This window comes from Somniosus microcephalus, chromosome 8 (assembly GCF_052327205.1).
Source record: "Somniosus microcephalus isolate GS21.2 chromosome 8, FLI_Smic_1.0, whole genome shotgun sequence".
NCBI classification, from domain to species: Eukaryota; Metazoa; Chordata; class Chondrichthyes; order Squaliformes; family Somniosidae; genus Somniosus; species Somniosus microcephalus.
The window spans coordinates 116034559-116042160 of record NC_140994.1 but is presented as its reverse complement, the minus strand read 5'-3'; positions in this window follow the sequence as shown (position 1 = coordinate 116042160).

Genomic DNA, 7602 nt, shown 5'->3' with positions numbered 1-7602 from the left:
TGGGGGGAAGAGAGCGAGCGACTGGGGGGAAGAGAAGCGAGCGACTGGGGGGAAGAGAGCGAGCGACTGGGGGAAGAGAGCGAGCGACTGGGGGGAAGAGAGCGAGCGACTGGGGGGAAGAGAGCGAGCGACTGGGGGGAAGAGAGCGAGCGACTGGGGGGAAGAGAGCGAGCGACTGGGGGAAGAGAGCGAGCGACTGGGGGGAAGAGAGCGAGCGACTGGGGGGAAGAGAGCGAGCGACTGGGGGGAAGAGAGCGAGCGACTGGGGGGAAGAGAGCGAGCGACTGGGGGAAGAGAGCGAGCGACTGGGGGGAAGAGAGCGAGCGACTGGGGAAGAGAGCGAGCGACTGGGGGGAAGAGAGCGAGCGACTGGGGGAAGAGAGCGAGCGACTGGGGGGAAGAGAGCGAGCGACTGGGGGGAAGAGAGCGAGCGACTGGGGGGAAGAGAGCGAGCGACTGGGGGGAAGAGAGCGAGCGACTGGGGGGAAGAGAGCGAGCGACTGGGGGGAAGAGAGCGAGCGACTGGGGGAAGAGAGCGAGCGACTGGGGGGAAGAGAGCGAGCGACTGGGGGAAGAGAGCGAGCGACTGGGGGAAGAGAGCGAGCGACTGGGGGGAAGAGAGCGAGCGACTGGGGGGAAGAGAGCGAGCGACTGGGGGGAAGAGAGCGAGCGACTGGGGGGAAGAGAGCGAGCGACTGGGGGAAGAGAGCGAGCGACTGGGGGGAAGAGAGCGAGCGACTGGGGGGAAGAGAGCGAGCGACTGGGGGGAAGAGAGCGAGCGACTGGGGGGAAGAGAGCGAGCGACTGGGGGGAAGAGAGCGAGCGACTGGGGGGAAGAGAGCGAGCGACTGGGGGGAAGAGAGCGAGCGACTGGGGGGAAGAGAGCGAGCGACTGGGGGGAAGAGAGCGAGCGACTGGGGGAAGAGAGCGAGCGACTGGGGGGAAGAGAGCGAGCGACTGGGGGAAGAGAGCGAGCGACTGGGGGGAAGAGAGCGAGCGACTGGGGGGAAGAGAGCGAGCGACTGGGGGGAAGAGAGCGAGCGACTGGGGGGAAGAGAGCGAGCGACTGGGGGGAAGAGAGCGAGCGACTGGGGGGAAGAGAGCGAGCGACTGGGGGAAGAGAGCGAGCGACTGGGGGGAAGAGAGCGAGCGACTGGGGGGAAGAGAGCGAGCGACTGGGGGGAAGAGAGCGAGCGACTGGGGGGAAGAGAGCGAGCGACTGGGGGGAAGAGAGCGAGCGACTGGGGGGAAGAGAGCGAGCGACTGGGGGGAAGAGAGCGAGCGACTGGGGGGGAAGAGAGCGAGCGACTGGGGGGGAAGAGAGCGAGCGACTGGGGGGAAGAGAGCGAGCGACTGGGGGGAAGAGAGCGAGCGACTGGGGGGGAAGAGAGCGAGCGACTGGGGGGAAGAGAGCGAGCGACTGGGGGGGAAGAGAGCGAGCGACTGGGGGGGAAGAGAGCGAGCGACTGGGGGGGAAGAGAGCGAGCGACTGGGGGGAAGAGAGCGAGCGACTGGGGGGGAAGAGAGCGAGCGACTGGGGGGGAAGAGAGCGAGCGACTGGGGGGGAAGAGAGCGAGCGACTGGGGGGGAAGAGAGCGAGCGACTGGGGGGGAAGAGAGCGAGCGACTGGGGGGGAAGAGAGCGAGCGACTGGGGGGGAAGAGAGCGAGCGACTGGGGGGGAAGAGAGCGAGCGACTGGGGGGGAAGAGAGCGAGCGACTGGGGGGGAAGAGAGCGAGCGACTGGGGGGGAAGAGAGCGAGCGACTGGGGGGGAAGAGAGCGAGCGACTGGGGGGAAGAGAGCGAGCGACTGGGGGAAGAGAGAGAGCGACTGGGGGGAAGAGAGCGAGCGACTGGGGGGAAGAGAGAGAGCGACTGGGGGGAAGAGAGAGAGCGACTGGGGGGAAGAGAGAGAGCGACTGGGGGGAAGAGAGCGAGCGACTGGGGGGAAGAGAGCGAGCGACTGGGGGGAAGAGAGCGAGCGACTGGGGGGAAGAGAGCGAGCGACTGGGGGGAAGAGAGAGAGCGACTGGGGGGAAGAGAGAGAGCGACTGGGGGGAAGAGAGAGAGCGACTGGGGGGAAGAGAGAGAGCGACTGGGGGGAAGAGAGAGAGCGACTGGGGGGAAGAGAGAGAGCGACTGGGGGGAAGAGAGGGGGGGAGGGGGGGGAAGGGGAGGGCGGAGGGCAGGGGGAGGGGGGAAGGGAGGGCGGAGGGCAGGGGGAGGGGGGAAGGGAGGGCGGGGGGGAGGGAGGGGGGAGGGCGGGGAAGGGAGGAAGGGGGGGCGGGGAAGGGAGGAAGGGGGGGGCGGGGAAGGGAGGAAGGGGGGGAGGGCAGGGGGGAAAGGGAGGGGAGGGAGGGCGGGGGGCGCCCCCCCCCGAGGGTCGCCCCCCGAGGTGAAGACCGCCGATTGCGCGCGCCCCCCGCGGGTCGCCCCCCCCAAGGTGAAGACCGCTGATTGCGCGCGCGCGCAGCAGGAGCTGAGACGCGGCGTCTCTCTCGGCCGGCGGGCCCGGTTGCCAGGGTAACCGTGACGCTGACCAAGCCAGAGAGAGACGCCGCGTCTCAGCTGCTCCTGCTGCGCGCGCGGCCCCCCACCCCCCGCCCGATGGTCGCGGCCCCCCCAGAGGTGAAGACCGCCGATTGCGGCTGTGGGAGACGTGGGCCCGGTTGCCAGGGTAACGCTGGACGCTCAGCAAGCCCCGCCCCCCGGCCAGCCAGAGAGAGACAGCGCGTCTCAGCTCCTGCTGCGCGCGCACCCTTGCGGCGCTGGGCTGAGGCTCGGCCCTCCAGCCTTCGAGTGGGGCCGGGAGGTGCCTAGCTCGGGCGTGGGTGCGGAGGAGACGCCGAGGCTTCTAGGCCTACCTGGAAAAACGGGGAAAGGTAGGAAAATTAATGAGATTAGATAAGTTAATTACTTTCTAAATCATTTTTTTAAAAAACAATATGTGTTTTAAAAGCAACGTTTTTTTTTAAGACGCAGAAAGCGGGAAAAAGGAAAAGTTTGGAATCAAGATGGCGGCGACTCACCTCGGTTCAGAACGATAAAGCCCGGCCACACACGCCAGCAACCCGGCGTACGATTGGTCGAGCTCGAGGTCACTCTGTCGCTAATGAGCGGATAATGAGATGCTAATGAGCGGAATGTTGAAGGTTTTTGGGATACCGCGGGCGCAATTTTAGCCCGGCCGAAACGTAAATACGCTTAAAACCGTCTCGGAAGCGTAAGCTTTCTTTGGAGGTTACGCGCGCGTAGGTACGCCCTGTAACTTTCGAGTGCATACCCATAAGCACACGCGATGACAGACAGATAGACAGAAAGACAGAATGACAGAAGTACCGATTTATATATATAAAGTTCCCCCATGATTACTGTATTACCCTTGTTACATGCACCTCTAATTTCCTGATTTATACTCTGCCCTACATTACAACTACTGTTTGGGGGCCTATAAACAACTCCCACCAATGTTTTCTGCCCCTTGCTGTTTCTTAGCTCCACCCAAACAGATTCTACTTCTTGATTTTTGGAGCTAAGATCCTTTCTCTCTACTGTCTTTATCCCATCCTTTATTATCAGGGCTACCCCTCCTCCTTTTCCATTTTGTCGGTCTCTTCTAAAAGTTAAGTACAGTATCCGGGAAGATTTAGTTCCCAACCATGGCCACATTGCAACGACGTCTCCGTAATGGCTATTAGATCAAACCTATTCGTTTCTACCTGTGCTATTAATTCATCTGTGTTGCTGCGAATGCTTCGCACATTCAGATATAGTGCCTTTAGCTTTGACTTATTTCTATTTTTCCCTGTGTTACTCTCTCTCCCTTCCTGACCCACTCTGCTCTAGAGCCTTGACATTTCTCTCGCTGATTTTAAATGTATTCTTTCCTGAAACCTCCCACCCCCACCTTCATTAGTTTAAAACCCTGTCTACTGCCCCAGTTATTCGGTTCGCCAGGACTCAGGTCCCAGCCCGGTTTAAGTGGAGCCCGTCCCAACAGAACAACTCCCTTTCCCCAGTACTGGTGCCAGTGCCCCATGAACGAATGCCCCATCCTCCCACACCACTCTTTGACCCACGTATTTAAACCTCTAATCCATTTGTCCCTATGCCAATTTGCACATGGCTCGAGTAACAATCCAGAGATTATCATCTTTGAGGTTCTGCTTTTTAATTTGGATCCTAGCTCCTCAAACTCCTCAGCAGAACCTCATTCCTCATTCTACCTATGTCGTTGGTTCCTACGTGGAGCACAACAACTGGATCCGGATCCTCTCACTCCAAGTTCTCCTCCAGCCACGAGATGTCTTTAACCCTGGCACCGAGCAGGCAACACATCCTTCATAACTCTCGGTCACGGCTGCAGAGAACAGTATCTATTCCCCTGACTATACTGTCCCCTACCACAACTACATTCCCTTTCACTCCCTCACTTGAATGGCCTCCTGCACCATGATCAGCTTGCTCATTCATCCTGCAAGTTTTTCCCTCATCCACATAGGCAAGAACCTCATACCAGTTGGATATGGGCAAAGGCTGAGGCTCCTCCAGCACTGCACCTGTAATAGTACTGTTGCAGTAACACCCTCCTGTCCCTGACCACTAACCAGACCTGTACCACTACGGGTGTGACTGCCTCCTGGATCAAAGTGTCCAGGTAACTCTCCCCATCCCTGATGTCCCACAATGTCATCACCTCAGACTCCAGCTCAAAAACTCTGAGCTGAAGTTCCTCAAGATGCAGGCACTTACTGCAAACGTGGTTGTCCAGGATCACAATGCTCTCCACAAACTCCCACATGCTGCAGTTGCGGCACACCACCTGCACTGCCATCTCTGTATGAGGTGTAGTATATGAGTAAAGGATAACAAACTGAGAAGAACCTTGACAAGGTACAGACTTAGCGAACATAGCCTAGCGATCGAAAAAGGCAGACACAGGCAGACCAGGCTGCCAAGAGAAGACAGGATATGCTCTCACTGCAGTCAGGGAGTAGTTGAGACAGAGATGCACTTCCTCACAGCCTGTGGAAAATATCAGGGCATCAGAGAGAATTTCTATCAAAAATTCTCACAAATATGCCCTGAATTCAGAAATCTGACTGACAACCAAAAACTCCCATTCCTACTGGGGGAGGAGAGAAGCTGTGTAACACTGGCGGCACACTATGTTACAGCTTGCCATGAACAGAGGGACAACCAGTAAACTAAGACAAGAGTATATATAAACAAGGCGAAAATATATTTATAAACTCAGGGATATACCTGTTTATACACTGTATGAATGGAACCGCGTTTATGTGTTCAACCATAAATGTATTTTGATGCTTTGGCAACATAAGATGTACCTTATCATGCCAATAAAGCGATTTGTATTGTATTGTATATGAGTGGGAGTACTTTCTCCACAAGGACTGCAGCGGTTCAAGGCGGCAGCTCACCAGCACCTTCTCAAGGGCAATAAATGCTGGCCTTGCCAGTGACGCCCACATCCTGTGAATGAATAAAATAAAAATACACTTCAATTGCAGTACTTACAATTACACCTGATGATGGTTGGTTATGGCTTCAAATGTGCTAAGAGTTCTGAGCTCAGTATCTTGGGCATGTAGAAATCCAAATACTTATCACAAACTGCCAGTTTGTAAACATTTCTCTCACTCCCCCTACGTGACAATCCACACAATTCTGCATTACATTATGCAGTGTTGCACACCCATCAGTACTGCACTGGACTTTCAGCCTGGATTTTGTGCTCAAGTCTCTGAAGTTTGTTAAGATCTTCTTGGCCATGGAGGCAAAGAGTTAATGATGGGGAATCAATGAGAACAACCTTGGCAGTTTTCATGGTCTTTGTCTGTAGATTGTAAGACTGAACTTGTCCTGTTCATGCCTGGTGTTGTAGTTGCAACAAGTGGCTGCTTTATTATACAAATAAACATTGACAGAAATGGTGACGATGGTGTTGTGCTTTTTAACGATGCTCAAAGGAAGGACCCCCCCCCCATCCACCCGAGAACAGCCAATCAATTACTTGAAGTGTAGTCACTGTTATTTGAGGCACATGGAAAAAGCAGTTTGCACAGAGTAAACACACTGGGAACCCAGGTCTTACGCTGGGGAGGGTGGAGTGGGGGTGGGGGCGGGGCAGCATCTGTCCTGAAGCCATGTTTAATATAGTTTATAACTTTGGCTCCAACTTGGGCAGGCCCACACCCTGTGGAGACAAGAGATCCAGAGTCACTTTCAGCACACATACTATATAAAATTTCAGCTTCAACATTAACAACCCCCTCCACCCCAAATTAAAGTGTCTGAAGCAGTGAAATGGGACAGCCGTAAGAATCATAGCACAGAGGCCAATCAGCCCATTGTGCCTGTGCCATCTCTTTGAAAGAGCTATCCATTTACTCACACTCCTCCCTGCTATTTCCCCACAAGCCTGCAAATTTTTCCTTTTCAAATATTTTTCCAATTCCCTTTTGAAAATTACCATTGAATTTGCTTCCACCACCCTTTCAGGCAGTGTATTCCAGATCATCACAATATGCTACATTAAAAAAATTCTCATCTCCCCTCTGGTTCATTTGCCAATTATTTTGTTTCCTTTGGTTACTGATCCTCCTGTCAGTGCAAACAGTTTCTCCCTAATTACTCTATGAAAAGCTTCATAATTTTGGACACCTCTATCAATCTCCCATAACCTTCTCTGCTCTAAGGAGAACAGTCCCAATTTCTCCAGTCTCCACATAACTGAAGTCCCGTATCTCTGATTTAAATCTGGTAAATAATCTCTCTAATCTCTCCCAGACAAAATTAACATTTTATGCACAATGATGTCAGTGCTCTTGTCAACTCGGGAATTGCGTACAGCTGCCCATACCTCGTTTTGCATTACAGCATTAATAGACTGTACAAATTCAAACGCATAGTACTTGCTTCTCCAGCAAGAGCATTAACATATTTTGCTACATGGTCGTTAATTTGCTGCACCAACAACATGGATGCGTTTATTTTTATAGCAAGGAGCACATCGTCAAATCAGAATTTTGATTTCGTCTGGATTTGCTTGCTGACGTTCCCACATTTCAATGTGCTTCTGTCGGTTTTCAGCAAATTCTGCAAAGAAACGCTGAATTCCAATGCCATGTTTCCAGTCGCATAAAGTTATAACTGCATGAACCTGAGTTTTTGGAACTAAGTGACGTTTCAGATAGTCCAGTTTCCATTCAGTCCATCTTTTACCACTCGTAAATTCTCCATTAATTTTGACTTCACATCATTTACACACAACCCTGGCACTCACTGAATAATGGAAAATGTCTCCCAGTTTCAAAAGGCCCCCCCACCAGAAACACTGGTTGTTTCGGTTTCCACTTCCAAAAGCCAATCGTCTTTAAAAGTTGAACAGCAATTTTTCTGACACTGCTGGTGCCTGGGCGCCTGCCTTTCGCTTGGAAATGGTAATTAGGCGAAAACGCTAACAGTGGAACTCTCGGCCTCGCCCTCTTCAATGCTCCGCTCTCGCCCTCTTCAATGCTCCGCTCTCGGCATCGCCCTCTTCAATGCTCCGCTCTCGGCCTCGCCCTCTTCAATGCTCCGC